General features: G+C 30.3%; 3 pseudogenes across 2 annotated transcripts; all 3 read right to left on the bottom strand.

Moving 5' to 3' along the window:
- Positions 1-3,927: 3,927 nt before the first annotated feature.
- LOC149882790 (cytochrome P450 4V2 pseudogene) lies at positions 3,928-5,581 on the bottom strand (annotated as a pseudogene). The gene has a single exon (XR_016444565.1). The product of XR_016444565.1 is annotated as a cytochrome P450 4V2 pseudogene (transcript).
- A 6,815-nt stretch (positions 5,582-12,396) lies between these two features.
- On the bottom strand, positions 12,397-14,279 carry LOC149882789 (cytochrome P450 4V2 pseudogene; annotated as a pseudogene).
- Positions 14,280-16,622: 2,343 nt separating this feature from the next.
- On the bottom strand, positions 16,623-18,367 carry LOC149882788 (cytochrome P450 4V2 pseudogene; annotated as a pseudogene). Its single transcript, XR_016456315.1, has one exon. The product of XR_016456315.1 is annotated as a cytochrome P450 4V2 pseudogene (transcript).
- Between the last annotated feature and the right edge of the window lie 1,984 nt (positions 18,368-20,351).

Here is a 20,351-nt window from a genome sequence, read left to right as displayed (position 1 = left end):
TTTAAGTTGGTTCATTAATCAATGTTTTATTTTCGTTCATCAGCGTCAAATTTTATTCAAACTTATTTGGACATTACATTTTATTTAATATTACAAAGAAGTTGTTACGCTTTACTTAAGTTACACTTTAGTCAAATAAATAGTTTTAATTTGATTGCAAAAACTTTGTTTTTGATTGAAAAGATAAGCACACCTTTTGAATCAAAATCAAAGTTTTTGCAAACAAGTAAAACTAATATTATTTGAATTATACGTTGGACCAACGTCAGAATGCGACGCTCGCCCAACGTCGATATCCGACGTTGGGCCAACTTTAACCCAACGGTTGGTTGCGACGTCGCGTCGACTATCAAATCCACGTTGGCTCGATGTCGGTTGCCGACCATCGGCCAACGAATTTTTCGACGTTGATCCAACGTTGGGCCAACGTCTATGTGCTATCTGGGTTACTATCTAACACTGCATCCCGTAATTCGTGATCATTTCAGGAGATAAAATGAATTTAGAAAATAAATAAAGATTTTTTTATTTTATAAACAAATTCACGGTATTTTTTGCTCACAACAGAATATATATATATACATATATATATACATATACATATATATATACATATATATATATATGTGTGTATATATATATATATATATATATCGTATTGGTTACCTGTGACAAGTGGAGTTCCACAAGAATAAGTCTTGGGTCCAATTTTATTTGTCATTTTCATCAATGATCTGCCGGATGTAATAAGCAAAGAAAATAGTTGTAAGATATATGCTGATGACACTAAACTCCTAAGCATTGCCGACTCACTTGCTGCTCAACTTCAACTCTAATCAGATATCGACCAAATTTTTTATCGGACTAAATCTTGGCTCATGGAGTTAAACGCAAAGGAATGCAAGGTCATGCACTTTGGTCAAAAAAAATCAACTCCTTTTAAGTACTCAATAGAGGAATTTGGCCCTTGTTCAATAACGACTCGAACTACATTGGAAGCAACCACCTCTGAGCGTGACTTGGGAATTCAAACTACCAATGATCTTAAAGTAGAAACCCAATCCATCATTGCCTCATGTAAAGCAAATCAAATGTTGGGCATCCTAAAACACACTTTCCAATCTCGTGATGCTTCTTTATGGAAACAGCTCTATTGCACCTACATTCGTCCTTTACTTGAGTTTGCGATTCCGGCTCGGAATCCTCATTTGGTTAAAGATGAACAAACTATTGATTTAATATAGCGCAGAACCAAAAAAAGACCAGACTAACTGTTAGACTACAAGTCCAGATGTTTAAAACTTCGCCTATCTTCTCTAGTTAAACGTCATAAAAGAGGTGACCTCATCCAAAAATATAAGATTATTAATAACATCGACACAGTCAACTGGCACTTTCCCCTTATCACAATTCCACCAAGAGCAAATCACAGAGAACGACTTCACCGTGAGAAGGACAGCAACAATTTCACTCGTTTCCACTTTTTTAACAACCGAATTGCCAAGGCAAGGAACATGTTACCAGATAAAATAATCAGTTCTCTAACTGTCAACAGCTTTAAAGCGAACCTCGATAAGCTCTAATGTTACTACAGCTCGCAGCTTTCCTTAGTGAAAGTTACAATATGAGCTTCACAAAAACTAAGTGTAATCTGACAATCTTTGATTTGTATTTTGTCAATCATTTTTACATTTTAATAGTACGGCAATCATCAGCTATTAATTAAATGTTGTTTTTCTCCATTTAAATAACAGATATATATATATATATATATATATATATATATATATATATATATATATATATATATATATATATATATATATAAATATATATATATATATATATATATATATATATATATATATATATATATATATATATATATATATATATATATATATATAAAATCTAGTGTTTGTTTGACTTCTTGTTGTTTCTTTATTAATTAGAAAAAAACTGAAGTATGTTTTTAAACTTCGTTATTATATTATATATTTTATATATATATATATATATTATATATTTTTTGTTATATTATATATTTTTTAATTCTTTTAATCTTTTAATTTTTGTTTTAATAATTTGATTTTAATTTTTTAATCTTTTTTTTTTCAATTTTATCTCTTTTTTTTTTATATTTTACTTTTTAATTAATTCAAATTTGATTAGTTAAGATGGGCAGTTAAAGGAAGGCATTAAAAATTAAAACCTTTTTTGTGACCAAATTTCTCCACACAAAACTTATGCAAGTAACTCATAAACAAGGCTTCACTAGTTCCACTTTGTCGATGAAGCATTTTTTTCGCTCGTGCCCACAGGTTTTGCAATACTTTGAGTGTAAACATCAGGATTATTAGGGTTGACGAACTTTTCCTAGTGTAGATAAACCTTGTGTGCATACACTAGCATATATATATATATATATATATATATACATATGTATATATATAAATATGTATATATGTATATATATATATATATATATATATATATATATATATATATATATATATATATATATATATATATATATATATATATACACATATTACATAAAATTACATATACATTTTTGCAGCTTGTAGACGTTTTAAACAAGTTGGATGTGTTACTTATGCTGAGAGAGGCAATTTAGTAACTGTTGCAGTTGCTGTCTCTGTCAGTGGGAATTCTTATTTGCTCGAGTAAACTTTAGAGACTATTTTTTTAAATGGTGCTCCCAACTGAAGCGCAGGCGCATCAAAAAAATTTTGAAAGTTTTTATTGAGAATTTAAAGAAATATTTAAGACATTTACATTAGCGAAACTTACAAAGCTCATTCGAAGCTGTAGTCAATCTAAATAGTTTATATTGAAAAAGTCAAAATGTTTTTTAAAACAGCTAGTAGAACTTTTTTTAAAAACATAAAAACACATTTTGAAGATTATTAAAGGTAAATTTATTAAAGGTGATTGCAGTTTAAAGAATTAAAAATATTTAGGAGATTTCATAAAAAATATCTTATCATAAATTTAAAGAAAACTCCTTCTAAGTCAGCTATTTTATGTAAAAACTTATATTAAATAATGTATGATACAATAACAAAAAACGTAAAATAGCTCTTATGATTTAATGACAAGTTTAAACAGTCCATAACTCAAGCGCCTTATTTCTGCATTCATTAAACTTAGTTGTTCAATAGAATGATTTCTTCAACGTAGGCTCCATGCTTTTTCAAGTTACAAATCATCTATTTTGATAACTCAAAGAAATGGAACCTTTTTCAGAAACCAAGTATTCATTAAGCATTGATCCACTTTTGTTTGTAGTTATGAATGTCATATTTGTTTATGTTGAACTTGACAGAAAAAAATTGTAAAAGAGACTTTCCGATTATAATTTGAGGTTAACTTTGTTTGAATATTTGGAATACAGCTTACTTACTAAATTATGTTCACTGACCTGAACATTTTTTTTATTTTAATAAAAACATCAAGAACCCAACAATCATGTTTAAGTTATTATCAACCAAGTTAAATTCTGTACTTAAAACTCAAAGATCAAAAATAAACGGGAATATGTAACTTTTTTTATATTAAAGTCTTATAAAAATAAAGTTGTTTTTAAATATTTTTGGTGTATTTAAAATCATATTCATTAACGAACATTTGAGATACGGATTCTTGCCTACTATGGTACTAACTGTAAATAAACTTTTTCAGAACTAAGTATGATTATTATAACGCTGCAAATTTTAAACAAACACTTGCCAAAGATCGGCCGAACAGAACCTACGGCGCATCCCTAAAAATTACATTCAAACTTTTTTTGCTCTGTTAAAGAGTTCACACTCATAAACAAAAATATGAACTTAAACTTTTATTATATGCTAATAAATAAATATATCATCAGCTTTTTCTAAACTCAGTAAAAAACATCAAAAATTTGATCTTTACAAGGATTATTTCATGTTAATCAAATTTCAAGCTTTTGAACGCTAAAAATATTATCAATTAAAAAGAATTATCTTTCAGAAAACTTCATCATGATTCCATTAACTGATCTATGAATTACGTCAATGGCTCCGTGAACTTCATCTTCTTTTTGCATGGACTCAACACAAAATGCTTTCATAATACTGTACAGCAGCATTTTTTCTTCAATCATTGCAAACTTCTGACCGATACAGTTTCTTGGTCCCGCAGAGAACGGAATGTAGCTGTATGGGTTTCGCTTTGCAAGCTCATCCTCAAAACGCTCAGGTATAAAAGTGTGCGGATCTTCCCAGTACTCAGGATTGTGATGAACCATCATTACAAAAACATTAACTTCGGAACCCTTGGGAATAAATTGGCCATCGATGATCATATTCTCTTCAACTTCTCGGCTGAATAACGGAACTGGTGGGTGCATTCGCAAAGACTCTTTTATTACACACTCGAGGTATTTACAGCTTCGAACCTTTTCATACAGTGAGCATCCGCTTTCTTCAACTTTATCGATTTCTGAATGAAGCTTCATTTGAACATGAGGGTTGCGTCCTAGCAACCATAAAGTCCAGCTTAATGCAGCAGAGGTAGTATCATGACCTTCGAACATAAACGTGTCCACCTCTTCCTGAATGCCTTCAGCGTCAATTTCACCTTTTTCGTAAATATCCAACAGCATATCTAGAAAGAACTTCTTTTCTGTTAATGTAGTCTCATCATCTAGATTTAGAGAGCGAATCTTTATTCGCTGGTTTATTACATCCTTAGTCAGTTTGTGAGCAACATCCAACGCTTTGTAAAACCGTTTTCCACATGGAGTCTGCTTGAAGATAACATCTGGCCAAAGCCAAGGGTTTTTAAATCGTAACGTAACTTCTTTGTTTAAGGTATTGATTGCTTTTACATAATCAGAGTCTGGACAGCTTTGGGCGTTTATTTTTACACCCATCGATGTCTCGCATACTATGTCCAGAGTGGCTAAACTGATTGGAACTTGAACATCTATTGCTTTTCCATCTTCAGCAGAAACGCGCAAGTTTCCTACTAAACGAGCTGCTTGCTCTTCAAAGATTTTTAAAAAGCTGTTGAGTATTGAAAAATGGAAACTAGGAGTAAGAAGCCGACGACGAGATCTCCATTTTGTTCCTGTGCTTGTTAGCAAACCTGTTTTTAGCCAGTCATGGAAAAAGTCGTAGGTAGCCGATTTAGTGATAACTTTTTGGCTGGTTAAAAGTGTTTCTAAAAACTTTATTGATGACGAAATTATAACCGGTTTTAAGCCCAGCCACATACAAAATACGTTGCCGTAAACTCTACTCCATTCACATATTTGTTTGTTGAACTTTACAGGATCATTATGAAGTTGTAGAGAATTTCCAAAGAACGGTATTGTAGGTGGTGTAGCAATTGTTAAAAGTCCATATGACTTAATCCAAAGCCTCCAGGAAATCTTTACAAAAAGGTAGAAAACTACAAATGTTATTGTGAAGTATATTGAAAACATTTTTAAAAGTTTTATAAAATGTTACATGGTTCGTAAATCTTTCTCTAAGTGCTTTAATATTTACAAACAGCCGCCTTTATAAAAGATAAGTTAACTGATTTTGAAAAACTAAGTATTTGTTTAGCTTATTTTCTTTTTTAGGTGACGGTTTTATGTGATTGTTTTTTATAAGTAGACATTACTAACCTTTCAACTAAATTCACTAATCAAATAAAACAAAAACGATTTTAAAATTCTGAGTAAAAAGGAAAGGCTGATGTTGAGGAATAATATCACCAAATTAAAGAAAGTTTAAAGAGGCTTGGTAATAAACACTTTGCGGAATGTAATGCAACTGATTTTATGCAAAAAAGTTTATTTTGAAAGCCTGTTTGAGTTCGTCTTTTCTTGTAGATATCTGCACCTTTCATATTTCTAAGACATTTTCTTTAAGTCTTTTAATGACAAAAGTTTATCAACTCGCATTTATTTAAATTAAGTTTTGTTAAATTCTGTATTTTCACGTTCTATTTAAGCCGTAAAAGTATACTGAATGTTAAAATATTTTTTTCAGATTACTTTCTGACCCCCGTTTATTGCTTCCAACTATAGATGTTGTTGGTTGAAAAGTAATCATTTGGCAATTATTTTGAATTTGGCAATAATTTTTAGTTGAACTGCTTTCTTTTTATAGCGATGGCAGGTTTCACTTTCAAATTAATCCATTTGAAAAAATAAAATGCTAAGTTGGTATTCGTTGTATCATCAATTACCCTGATTAACTTTTGTTTGATGATGAATCATTTATTGTTAAACAAATTTTTATAATTGTCGAACCTGTGAGCCATGAAGATTTACATAAATGGCTAAAGCTGGCTTCAGCCCCAAACATCGTAAAGTAAACTTCATCAACTCGAAAAATGTTTGAGCACCGAAGTTCAAACGAATTTCAAAAAACTTCATTATGATTTTCGTTAACTGACTTAAGATTACATTCATTTTTAGACCATAAAATGAAAAGGAAATGCGCTATTTTAGTAAATAGTGTGTGTGGACACCTTGGTATTGATTTTATTTCTATCCCGAAATTCAATGAATGACCGAGAGAAACGAGTAAATGTTTTTTTCATTCTCATCGGTAAATAAATAAAAGATACGGAGCTTGCAAATCAGCGTGCTAGCTTAGCCAATGATACATATTAGCTAGATATCTAACAAGAATTTTTTCTATATAACTAATTAACTAGATATATTAATCTACTAGATTGAAATATATCAGATATAATCTACTAGATTAAAATATACAAGATATTTTAATCTATGAAAATCAACGGAAAGTACTCTAATTCACAGTCAAAGTTGTAAAAAATCCTATTAAAAACCCTAATATTCGCCATTTTGAAAATAATAAGTTAATGATCTTTTTGCTGACAAAAGCAATACATTAATAGCATGGTTTTTACGTTAAAAACGTCGTTAAAGTATGATTATCAATTTTTTGTAGCAATGAAAATAGCCGTTTTTTGATTTATTAGAGAATAAACTATATTGAAAGTAATGTATTTTTGTAATAAATTTTAATAAAGAATTCAACATTTTTTTTTTTTCTAAAAGCAAGAACTTTTGAAACTTAGTTCATAGTTGTTTAAACACGTAAAATTTAGAAAATGTAACCTTCAGACCGTTTTTTTTAATAAAAAAAAACCAGCGTGCGATACCATAATAATTATTAATCAATTTGTCTACATTTTCACATTCTACGTTCAACCTTTATTTGAAATCTTCCATTTATTTCATTTAGTTATAACACTTTCGCTATAATACTTTAAAATAATAATGCGAAGGCTGATGGAAACCAGGTCTGTTTATTGCGCAGTGTGACGGTAATTAATTTTCGTTAAAAATGAAAGCGTTTTGAAAAAAAATGGCGAATATTAGGGTTTTTAGTGGGATTTTTTACAACTTTGACTTCGAATTAGAGTACTTTCCGTTAATTTTCAGGTCTATGTTTTTATATTTTTCTGAATCAGCATAAAATTCTCTATCATAATCAATCATAAGAAAAAAAAAAAGAAAGGGGAGGGGGGGGGGGGGGAGAAACTGCAGTGGCGCCGATTATCTACGTTATAAAGATAGCTTCCATTTTTTTTCCCCCCTTTTAAAATTCTGGAGTACTTATTAAAAATATATTCCTTCTTTTTTTTAAAAAAATTTTAGAAAAATTTCAAAGTGTATGTGCTTTTGATTTATTGATAAGTTGCATTAAGTCCTTTTTTTTATTCTCAGGTTATTTAGTACTGTTGTTGACTGTACAACTGAAAAAGGTCTACCAACCAAGACAGTAATTCCTTCTCATAGGATTAATTCAGCCAAATTTATTGTTTATTTCTCACCCAAAAGTTACAAAACTCTTGGGATATATATTTCTGAGTGGGCTGCTCCAGAGCCAGGATGGAAAGAATTTGAGTTTATTGAATTTTACTTTGGAAGCTGGGGCATTAGAGACATGCAACCAGATACTTCAATTTCAAACAGAAGATGAGTCAGAATAGGTTCTTAATGGCTAAGATCAAGTGTAGCGAGCTGGCTAGGCCGGCGTACTTGTATTAAACTAATACTTTTCTTTTTTTTGCAAATTCAGAGTCGACGCGCTACTGGGTCTTCCCTGGAGAGGAGTGGGTAGTCCACAAGGTATACGCTGGCGGACTTTAAACACAATTCCTTCCTCAAGGTTCCTTTTTTTATTATTATTTATGTAATCATTTTTCATGATAAAAAACAGTTATACATAAACAACTTTTTGTATCAACTATTAGGAAAGTCAAAAAAAGTTCATGCACCTGAGCATGAGACCTGAGACTTTATTTTCCATTCTAATGAACTTATAAGCAGTGGATTTTCTCATAAGCTGAGTGAAAAGTATTCAAATACAGATATGAAGATTTATTCAAAAATACTCCAGATAAACTATTTATTCTTAGTATTTATTTTAACTTTATTATTTTTTAAAATTAGAGAAATTGACTCCCAGTGTGTTGCTTGATTTTATGCATGATTTGGTTAAAAAAAAATGTTGGCATTGAATTTTCAACTTAAGATCATTTTAAAACTGATAAATTAAAAAGGAAACATTCAAATATAGGTGAAGCTAGAGTTTACCAATTTTATATTACAGATAATTTATGAAAACTGCTTCTTGTTCATCCTTTTGTATTTCGTTATTTATGATATAAGCTTTTCAATTGTTTGATTTAATTTTAGTTTTAGAATTAAGAATTTATTGAATAAAAAAAGCTAATTAAATATAATCAAAAAGTTACATGTTTAGTCATTTTTGATGGATGAATGTTTTAAAATGTTTAATTAAAATCTTTTATTTTCAGAATTCCAATATTTTTATGGAACTGGTTTAATCAAATTCTTAAAAAATCAAAAGAAAATTTCTGGTTGCCATGAACTTCTTGAAAATAATGGCAGGATCAGAATAATGAGGTGAATTTTATTTTCTTTAAATTACACAGATTAAACGGATGATGTTTTTACAGAACCACTTGACACGTTAGAGAGGTTTGAGAAAGAGGAATAATGATTAAATTCAAATAAAGCAGCGAGGTTTCCAAAGTTTTTTTAGTGTTTTTTTTTTTTTTTATCTAAAAAACTTATTTGAAAAGTAATTTTAATCAATGAAAATTAAAATGCTACTGCTATAAACACAGCTCAAAACTAAAAACAAAGTTTATGTTATTTTGATTTAAAAGCATCAACTGATGTAGACTGTTATTGTCTTTCCTCAACTATAGATTTGTTTTCCCTTGACTTTTTTTTAGTTAAAATTTTCATTTTCTCTAGATTACACAGATTAAAGGTGTTGATGGTTCGACGCCATGTAGAGTAGTAAAACATGTGTAAACATAATGTCATAACCTTTGCAAAGCTGTTTTAGTAAAGGTGGGATAGAGGGAAAATGGACATTTGCAGCAACAAATGAAATTTTTTTTTTGTTGTTATAGCATTTTTTTGTTTGTTATAGTTCAAGAAAATGTCCAAACCTGTGTTTAAACTTTTAAATAGATTTTTAACTTCAAAAAAGTAATTATTCCTAGATTTTAGTGTAATTAATGCCCATATACAACAACCATAAGTTCAATTTGGACGTCTGCCAGACGTAATTCGTCCTAAAAGTGTCTAAGAAGGACGTCAGTGGACGTCTAATATGGACGGTCGAAAGGTGTTTCATTTGGACGTCTAATGGACGTCCTACATAGAAGTCCATGGTCCGATTTGGACGTTGATGGACGTCCAAATGCCCACTGGGCTCTTCCTGCTCTGCCAGTAGAAATAAAAAATGATGGCTTATAGCTCTGTTTGGAAATATTTATAAGTTTGAGTAAATGGCCGGTTGTTCAATAGAATAGTTTCTTTAACAAAGGTTCCTAGTTTTTTCTAAGTTACGAATTTTGTATTGTGGCAACTCAAAGAAATGGAGTCTTTTTCTGAACCCAAGTATTCACTTAGCATTTATCCACTTTGGTTTGAAGTTATGAATGTCACAATTGTTTATTGTGAACTTGACAGAAAAAAATTATAAAAGAGACTTTCCGATTATAATTTGAGGTTAACTTTGGTTTAATGTTTAGAATATAGATTAACAACTAAATAACGTTCACTGACCTGAACAACTTTTTTTTTTTTATCAAGGACATCCAGAACCCATCAACCATGTAGCTAAATGTAACTAAAACTCATAAATCTGAAATAATTTGGGGTACGTAAATGTTTCTATTTAAATCTTATAAAAATAAAGCTATTTTTAAAAGTTTTCGGTGAATTTAAACTCAAATTCATTGAAGAACAGAGATTATTACCGTATGCTTGCCTACCACGGTACTGTGTAAAAAAAGCTCTTTACCGTATCCTTGCCTACGACGCACAGTCAGTAAAAATCAAAAAAAACTGGCAAAAAACCAAAAAAAAAAACAAAAGCTATGAACTAATAAATTGAGTTATAATGTAACTAATACTCCCAGAAAACTGGAATTAATTGCTTTTTAGTTAATTTTTAAGGATTCGCCAATTTTTGCACCATTTCCTCAGGCATAATATCTTATAAATTTTTTAATGCGAAACTTTCGTACAAAATGTTTCCTTTAGTGTCACTCTTTTAAAGTTGATATGGGTAAAAACAGTTGATTGCTGTGGTCACCTGTTGTATAGGGAGTTATTAAAGAAATACAAATGTCAGTGAATCCATAAAAACCTTGTTTTCCGCTATTTTTTAACAGTAGTTTATTATATCAAAACAAATAAAAATGGCGGAAAACAAGATTTTTATGGACTCCTTGACATTTGTACTTATTGAATTTGAATTTTTTACTTGCAAAACTTGTTTTAGTATATCAAATACTTTCAAGTAACACGCTACTTAAGAGTTTGTTAAAATGTTTAATGTTAATTTTGAATAATGACTTACTATATAATAAGTACTACATATTTGAAATTGCTTTACTGAACAACTTCAGTATTTCCTGAAATATACAACTAACATTTTAAACTTAAACATTATAGGAAACTTAATGTGATGTCAAAGAAATAATAGCATAAAATGTTAAACAGAGTAAAGTGAAAAATGATGTAAAGCACTCAACAATATTTCTGAAAAATATTTATGATTTTATTAATTTGGCGATTCTTAAAAACAATAACAATAAAAAGATTAGTTCTTATTCCGAATATACGTGAATTAGGAGTGGATAAATTAGGATTATGGAAGGATTTACTTAACGAAATCATATAAAACTGAAGAAATTAGCAAAAAGTGAAGAAAAAACTAAAACATTCTGGTAGAAATTATGATTCATTTAATAGAAAAAAAATATCAATGGCTTCAAGAAAATCTTATGACCAATAAAAAAACCACTTTAGTTCTGGAAAACCCCATAAACAATGGGTGATCCTTGGAGAGCGAAAGAGAAAAAAAATAAGAGAAGAAAAAATAAAATAAAGAGCAAAAGAGAAAAGATAAAAGAACTAGGTGTAGAACATCATTGCGCTATTTTTAGTCTCTGCAAAAAGTACATTTTTTAAAAAAAAAGTCAAATTTTTTACAGAAAAATTCAAAAAAGTTAAAGACATCTTGGATAAAACCTTTCTTTTAAATATGAGTGTAAATCAAGCTCTTGATTTAAAAGTGAATATTGACCTCAGCGATATACAATATTTATCCTCTTCTTGTACGATATTTTAGTGGAAAAAGTTAAATACTCTCCTACAAATATATATTTTTCTCTGATTTCAGCTGTTACCATTAATATTGCTAAAGCTGTGTTTATGTAGATGGCATAACAATACCAATAGTAGAAGCTGAAATAAATGATGGTAATTCTGCCAGAAGCATGCAAATATCAATTAGATTAATGTACCAAGATGTTGTACATTGGCTTTAAAATTCTAAAATTTTAATTAAAATTTTCTTCGCGTGCAGCTAAACCTTACGTGCTGTGAACACCTATGCTCGCAATATACGCGTTAAAGGTGCTTGTAAAAAATAATTTTGTTAACAAATTTGAACTCTTTGAACCTAAAAATATTATTTTCACATATATATGTTTATTTACAAATTTTAACAAATTTTATTGAGTTTTTGTCGTTTTTTGATCATCCTGAGTCACTGTGCAACGGTATTGTGTAAAAAAACTCTTTAAACATTTCAGTATAAAGTAAGATGAATTTCACTCCGCAACTTTTAAACACACACTTTTCAAAGTTCGGCCGAATGTTCGGTTTGGTGCATACATAACAATACCTGACAGATGTTTTTTGCTTCAAAGTTCATATTCAAAAACAAAATTATGAGGATAAACATTACCACATGAAAACCAGATTGGTCAAAATTATACGACAAACTATTGCTAATGGACTTCCCTATATGAAACTACAAAATGTTAAATATAGTTAAGTATAATTTCATGGAATCATACATAATTACGCATAATTAAAGAGGAAAGTTATAAATTAGATATCATTTCATTTATAAGTAACTCGTCAGATCATCAACTATTTCAATACTCAGTAAAATACTTAAAAAACTAATTTTTACAAATATTGTTTCAAATCAATCAAATTTCAAAGTCTTACGCTAAAATAATTCACTTCAAAAAAGTTATCTTTCAGAAAACTTCATCATGATTCCATTAACTGATTTATGTACTACATCAATGGCACCGTCAACTTAATCTTCCTTTTGCATGGACTCAACACAAAATGCTTTCATAATACTGTATAGCAGCATTTTTTCTTCAATCATTGCAAACTTCTGACCAATACAGTTTCTTGGTCCTGCAGAGAACGGAATGTAGCTGTATGGGTTTCGCTTTGCAAGCTCATCATTCTCAAAACGCTCAGGTATAAAAGTGTACGGATCTTCCCAGTACTCAGGATTGTGATGAACCATCATTACAAAAATATGGATTTCTGAGCCCTTGGGAACAAATTGGCCATCAATTATTATATTCTCTTCAACTTCTCGGCTGAATAAAGGAACTGCTGGGTGTATTCGCAAAGACTCTTTTATTACACACTCGAGGTATTTACAGCTTCGAACCTTTTCATGCAGTGAGCCTCCGCTTTCTTCTACTTTATCAATTTCTGAATGAAGCTTCATTTGAACATGAGGGTTGCGTCCTAGCAACCATAAAGTCCAGCTTAATGCAGCAGAGGTAGTATCATGACCTTCGAACATAAACGTGTCCACCTCTTCCTGAATGCCTTCAGCGTCAATTTCACCTCTTTTGTATATATCTAACAGCATATCTAGAAAGAACTTCTTTTCTGTTGATGGACTCTCATATTCGGCATCAAAAGAGCGGATTTTCATGCGTTGGTTTATTACATCCTGAGTCACTTTGTGAGCAACATTCAGCGCTTTGTAAAAACGTTTACCACAGGGAAACAGTTTGTAAATAACATCTGACCAAAACCAAGGGTTTTTAAATCGAACCATTAGTTCACTGTTTAAGGTATTGATCGCTTTTACATAATCAGAGTCTGGACAGCTTTGGGCGTTTATTTTTACACCCATCGATGTCTCGCATATTATGTCCAGAGTGGCTAAACTGATTGGAACCTGAACATCTATTACTTTTCCATCTTCAGCAGAAATGCGCAAGTTTTCTACTAAACGAGCTGCCTGCTCTTCAAAGATTTTTAAAAAGCTGTTGAGTACTGAAAAATGGAAGCTAGGAGTTAGAAGCCGACGACGAGATCTCCACTTAGTTCCTTTGCTTGTTAGCAAACCAGTTTTTAGCCAGTCATGCAAAAGGCCGTAGATAGACGACTTACTGATAACTTTTTGGCTGGTCAAAAGTGTTTCTATAACCTTTGTTGAAGACGAAAATATAACCGGCTTTAAGCCCAACCAAATACAAAACACATTGCCGTAAACTCTAGTCCATTCACATATTTGTTTGTTAAACTTTACAGGATCACTTTGAAGTTGTAGAGAATTTCCAAAGAACGGTGTTGTTGGTGGTGTAGCAATGGTTAAAAGTCCATATGACTGAATCCATAGCCTCCAGCAAATCTTTACAAGAAGGTAGAAAACTACAAAAGTTATTGTGAAGTATATTGAAAGCATTTTTAAAAGTTTTATAAAATGTTACATGGTTCGTCAATCTTTCTTCTAAGTGCTTTAATATTTACAAACAGCCGCCTTTATAAAAGATAAGTTATCTAATTTTTAAAAACTGAGTATCTGTTAAGCTTATTTTCTTTTTTACGTGACGGTTTTTTTAAAAATAGATATTACTAACTTTTAAACTGGATACAATTCCCAGGTCCTATAAAAAAAAAACCGATTTTAAAGCTCTGAACAATAAGAGGACGCATGCAAAAGAAAAAAGAATTTTTGAAAAGTTTAAAGAGGTTTGGTAATAAACAATTTGTGAAAGTTAATGCAAGTTCTTTCAAAAAAGTTTATTTGAAAGCCAGTTTGGGTGCGTCTTTTCTTGTAGCTTTCTGCACTTTTCATATTTCACAAGATATTTTCTTAAAGCCTTTTAATGACAAAAGTTTATCAACTCCCATTTATTTAATTAAGTTTTGTTAAATTCTGTATTCTCACGTACTATTTAAGCCGTAAAAATATATTGAATGTTAAAATGTTTTTATTAGAAGAAAAAATTAAATGCCGGCCAAGTGTAACTTTTTTTTTTTCGCTTATAAATACCTTGCCATCAACGTTTCATGAAAACTGATCATATATCATAACATAAACATAAAAACTGAAATCTATGTACACGAACTCGTGAAGTTCAAAATTCTTTTACACAATGAGGTATTGTCAGAAATATTTTGTGAGTTTCATCAGAGATGATCGTTTCATATTCTACAGTTAAACAATTAAATTTGATTGTTTTACAGTTAAACAATGAAATATGAAAGTTACCCATATTATATATAACACAACTATATTATATATATAAAACAATTGTTATTCCTGTTGTGTTTATTTGCCGTTTAATGTTTTTGCGAAAAAAGGAACTTTTGCGAAATTATAAAAATATTTTCTACCAAATTACTTTCTGACCCCCGTTTTTGCTTCCAACTATACATGTTGTTGGTTGAAAAGCCCTCATTTGGCAATAATTCTGAAGTGTTTTTTTGCAAACTATGAGAAGGGAATATTTTAGTTAAACTGCTTTCTTTTTATGGCAATGACAGGTTTCACTTTCAAACTAATCAATTTGAAAAAATAAAATGCTAAGTTGGTATTCGTTGCATCATCAATTACCCTGATTAACTTTTGTTTGATGATAAATCATTTATTGTTTAACGAATGTTTATGATTGCCGAAGCCTTGAGCCACGAACACTTACGTAAATGGCTAAAAAGCTTCAGTAGAAAACATCTTAAAGTAAACTTCATTGACTCAAAAAAAGTTTGAGCACCGAAGTTCAAACGAATTTCAAAAAACTTCATTATGATTCCGTTAACTGACTTATGACTACATCTGTTTTTAGACCATAAAATGAAGAGGAAATAGGCTATTTTAATGATGGTTATGTGGGGCACCTTAGTGTAGACGTCACTATTCCTAAATGCAATGAACCACCGAGAAAAGCGAGAAAAAGTATTTTCGTTATCATAGGAATACAAAAAGTAGATATGTAGCTGGCAAATTCACTTTATTTTGAATAGCGTTATGCAATAACGAATATAACACAGTATGTAAGGGTAAAATGAAACATGATATGAAACGTTATAGTAGTGGCAATACTGTGAAAGATAATTATGCAAAACACATAGAGATTTAGTTGAAAAACATAAGGACTTCCATAAAAAAAAACGTATTTTTTATGGAAAAACAATTTTTTTATCGAAAAACATGTAATTATATTTTATGGATTTTTTTTCGGGATGTACATGCGAGAGATTTGCGAGAGAATGGGAGAGGTGAAATATATGCAAATTTAACAATCGTGAAGAACTTTTTAACGAAAATAATTTTAACGACAAAACTGTTGCACCAAATATCTGAGAAATAAAAATGTGTCGAATTTTTAAGACATTTCAAATGCTTGTGTTTTATTTTGCTGAAATTAATGTCTGTAAAAATCTATTATCTCATCTTAATGGGTATTTGACGTCCTGGGACGTCCAAAGATGAACATAAAATAATCTATTATCTTCTCTTTCTGCTCTACCTGTAGAAATAAAAAATGATGACTTCTAAAAATAATAATTCTGTTTGGAAATATTTTGATGGTTGATTAAATGACCTGTTGTTCAATAGAATAGTTCCTTTATCAAAGGCTCCTAGTTTTTTCTAAGTTACGAATCTTGTATTGTGGCAATTCAAAGAAATGGAATCTTTTTCTGAACCCAAGTATTCACTAAGCATTGATCCATTTTGGTTTGTAGTTATGAATGTCATAATTGTCAAATTGTTTATTGTCATAATTGTAACTTGACAGAAAAAAATTATAAAAGAGACTTTCCGATTATAAATTAAGGTTAACTGACCTGAAAATTTTTTTATTTTAGTAAGAATATCCAGAACCCATCAAACATGTTTAAGTTATTATCAACCAAGTTAAATTCTGTACCTAAAACTCATAGACCTAAAATAAATGGGAATATGTAAATTACTTATATTTAAATCTTATAAAAATAAAGTTGTTTTTAAAAGTTTATTGCAGGTTAATAACTAATTGTATCATCAACTATTTCTAAACTCAGTAAAATACTTCAAAAACTGATCTTTACAAATATTGTTTCAGGTTTGTTAAATTTCAAGCTTTTGAACACTAAAACTATGCAATTAAAAAGAATTATCTTTCAGAAAACTTCATCATGATTCCATTAACTGATCTATGTATTACGTCAATGGCTCCGTGAACTTCATCTTCTTTTTGCATGGATTCCACACAAAATGCTTTCATAATACTGTATAGCAGCATTTTTTCTTCAATCATTGCAAACTTCTGACCAATACAGTTTCTGGGTCCTGCAGAGAACGGAATGAAGCTGTATGGGTTTCGCTTTGCAAGCTCATCATTCTCAAAACGTTCAGGTATAAAAGTGTACGGATCTTCCCAGTACTCAGGATTGTGATGAACCATCATTACAAAAGTATCAATTTGAGAACCCTTGGGAACAAATTGACCATCAATGATCATATTTTCTTCAATTTCTCGGGCGAATAATGGAACTGGTGGGTGCATTCGCAAAGACTCTTTTATTACACACTCGAGGTATTTACAGCTTCGAACCTTTTCATGCAGTGAACCTCCGCTTTCTTCAACTTTATCAATTTCTGAATGAAGCTTCATTTGAACATGAGGGTTGCGTCCTAGCAACCATAAAGTCCAGCTTAATGCAGCAGAGGTAGTATCATGACCTTCGAACATAAACGTGTCCACCTCTTCCTGAATGCCTTCAGCGTCAATTTCACCTCTTTCGTAAATATCCAACAGTATATCTAGAAAGAACTTCTTTTCTGTTGATGGACTCTCATATTCGGCATCTTGAGAGCGGATTTTCATGCGTTGGTTTATGACATCTTTAGTCATTTTGTGAGCAACATCCAGCGCTTTGTAAAAACGTTTACCACAGGGAAACAGCTTGTAGATAATATCTGACCAAAGCCATGGGTTCTTAAATCGTTCTGATATTTCTCTGTTTAAGGTATTGATTGCTTTTACATAATCAGAGTCTGGACAGCTTTGGGCGTTTATTTTTACACCCATCGATGTCTCGCATATTATGTCCAAAGTGGCTAAACTGATTGGAACCTGAACATCTATTACTTTTCCATCTTCAGCAGAAATGCGCAAGTTTTCCACTAAACGAGCTGCTTGCTCTTCAAAAATTTTTAAAAAGCTGTTGAGTATTGAAAAATGAAAGCTAGGAGTTAGAAGCCGACGACGAGATCTCCATTTTGTTCCTGTGCTTGTTAGTAAACCTGTTTTTAGCCAGTCATGCAGAAATTCGTAGGTAGACGACTTACTGATAACTTTTTGGCTGGTTAAAAGTGTTTCTAAAAACTTTGTTGAAGACGAAATTATGACCGGTTTTAAGCCCAGCCACACACAAAACACATTGCCGTAAACTCTACTCCATTCACATATTTGTTTGTTGAACTTTGCTGGATCGCTTTGAAGTTGAAGAGAATTTCCAAAGAACGGTGTTGTTGGTGGTGTAGCAATTGTTAAAAGTCCATATGACTTAATCCAAAACCTCCAGCAAATCTTTATAAAAAGGTAAAAAACTACAAATGCTATTGTGAAGTATATTGAAAACATTTTTAAAAGATTTATAGAATGTTACATGGTGCGTTAATCTCTCTCAAAGTGCTTTAGCATTGACAAACAGCCGCTTTTATAAAAGACAAATTGTCTTAATTTTAAAAACTGTCTGTTACGCTTATATCCTCTTATTTAATTTATCCTCTTATTTTCTTTTTTTAGGTGAGTTATGACGTTGTTGTTTTTTTTAAATAGACATTAGGAATACTTTAACTGTGCAGAAATGGACTGTTTAATAATACAAAAACGATTTTAAAAATCTAAGCGATGGGAGATGTTGTTGTTGATGTTGAAGAAAAAAAATTGGTTGAATGACTTAATGAAATATACTTTTTTTTTTTGTAAGTTTAAGTGCGTTTCTTTCTTGTTAATTTCTACTGATATTTTATTTCACAACTCGTTTTTTCGGTTCTTTTAACGAGAACAGCTTATCACCATTGGTTTTGTTAACATTTTATAAATTTCTGTATGTTATTGTTTGGTAAGTTGATTTCTCGACCTAAATTTACCGAACAATGTTTACAGTGAAATCATCTATAATAACATTGAATTTTTTAATCTGCTTTCATTCAATTCAAACAATCATCTGATTAAAAAAATAGTATTAACAAGCAAAGCTAAATCTAAATTTTCATTCTTTATTTATTTATCATTTTTCTTTGTCAACTTATATTTAGATTTTTTGTGTTTTAAATCATATTTATTTTTATCTTTCATTTAATGCTCAAACAAATTTAATAATTGTTAAGAAGTTTTCAACCAAATTATTTTTAACAACAAAAATCTTGCAACATCAACATATGAGAATATGCATAGATGAATTGAATTATCTTTTGATTGATTTTTTATCTGCCGGCTCTTGTTGAGTTGCACTTCCTTCAATCACTATTTAACAAATCTTTAATAACTGAGAAGTTTCATTATTGGGTAAAGCATCAATCAAAACTTCTTTGTTTGGTTTAAGTTGCTTTGAACGTATCACATTTCAAAAAGTACTTGAGAACAATCCTTCAACGCAGTGATTAGTTTTCTTTTTTAGCTGTTTTTTCAGCAACCAGAGGAAGAGAAATATTTCTGCAGTCAGGAGAGAAATGTTTCAGCAGTCAGAAGGAGAGAAATGTTTCTTTAAAATGTCATTGAAATCCACGTTTTATTCTTTCTCAAAAACTGGGTTTTGAGATTCTTCGTCATCATCATTTAGGGGATTAAAATCTGCTTGAACAGTTTTACTGTGAAGGCATAAACTTTAAGTAATCGATGAATGTTTGCAATTAGGTGATTTTTAAGATACGCTGCATTTCCCTTGTAATTTTCATTGCATTCTTGCTTTTCCAAATTCATTCATACATGAGCAAAATTCACTCAGACTAAAAAAACAGAACCTGATTTAGATTCTTAGTTAATTAATTTTGGCAACAGTTTCAGCCTAAATTTTATTCTGGATGTAAATTCTATTTGGATAGCAAGTTTCCCTGGATGTAAAATTTTCAAAAAGTTTCAAATTCGAACCTATACCGTTTTTGTATTTTTTTAATTTTTGAAAGGGTACAACAAAAAGACCAGGAAGCAAAAACAACTTCAAATGAAATCAATAAAAATTCCTCACATACTTTGATGTTAATGCACCAGATTTAATGTGTTTATAAAAAAACGAAATGATACCATTGAAAAACTAAAATAAATTTTTATTTCTGTTTTTTTTTTTTTATTTCTGTTTAATACGGAATCTAACCTGCATTAAAAATATGCCCATTAAAATTATTCTCAAATTTAAGTGAACCAAGTAACTATATCTATTGTTTGGATTCTTATTATTTTGAGATTTTTTAATAAACACTTAGAATTAGTAAGTTAATAATTTTTAGTGTCATCCTTACAGCTGAAGTAAAAAAAATACAACGATTGAAATAAAAGTACATAACATATGAGGTTAAAAAAGTAAATCTTCTAAGTGAATACTTTAGGCCCAAGAGAAAAACAGGTTTAAATATTGTTTCATCTATAAAAATTTATCAATTATTTTTAACTCCTTAAAACTCATTACAAGTTGAAAAAGGTTTTTTTTTTTTTTTTTTTAATTAAAAAAGCTCTAG

The sequence above is a fragment of the Hydra viridissima genome, unplaced genomic scaffold, assembly GCF_058129835.1.
Source record: "Hydra viridissima isolate aposymbiotic clone 2 unplaced genomic scaffold, HvirCarnegie_v1 scaffold_10, whole genome shotgun sequence".
NCBI lineage: Eukaryota > Metazoa > Cnidaria > Hydrozoa > Anthoathecata > Hydridae > Hydra > Hydra viridissima.
Note: the sequence above shows the minus strand (reverse complement) of the source record. Positions and strands in the feature narration are given on the sequence as shown.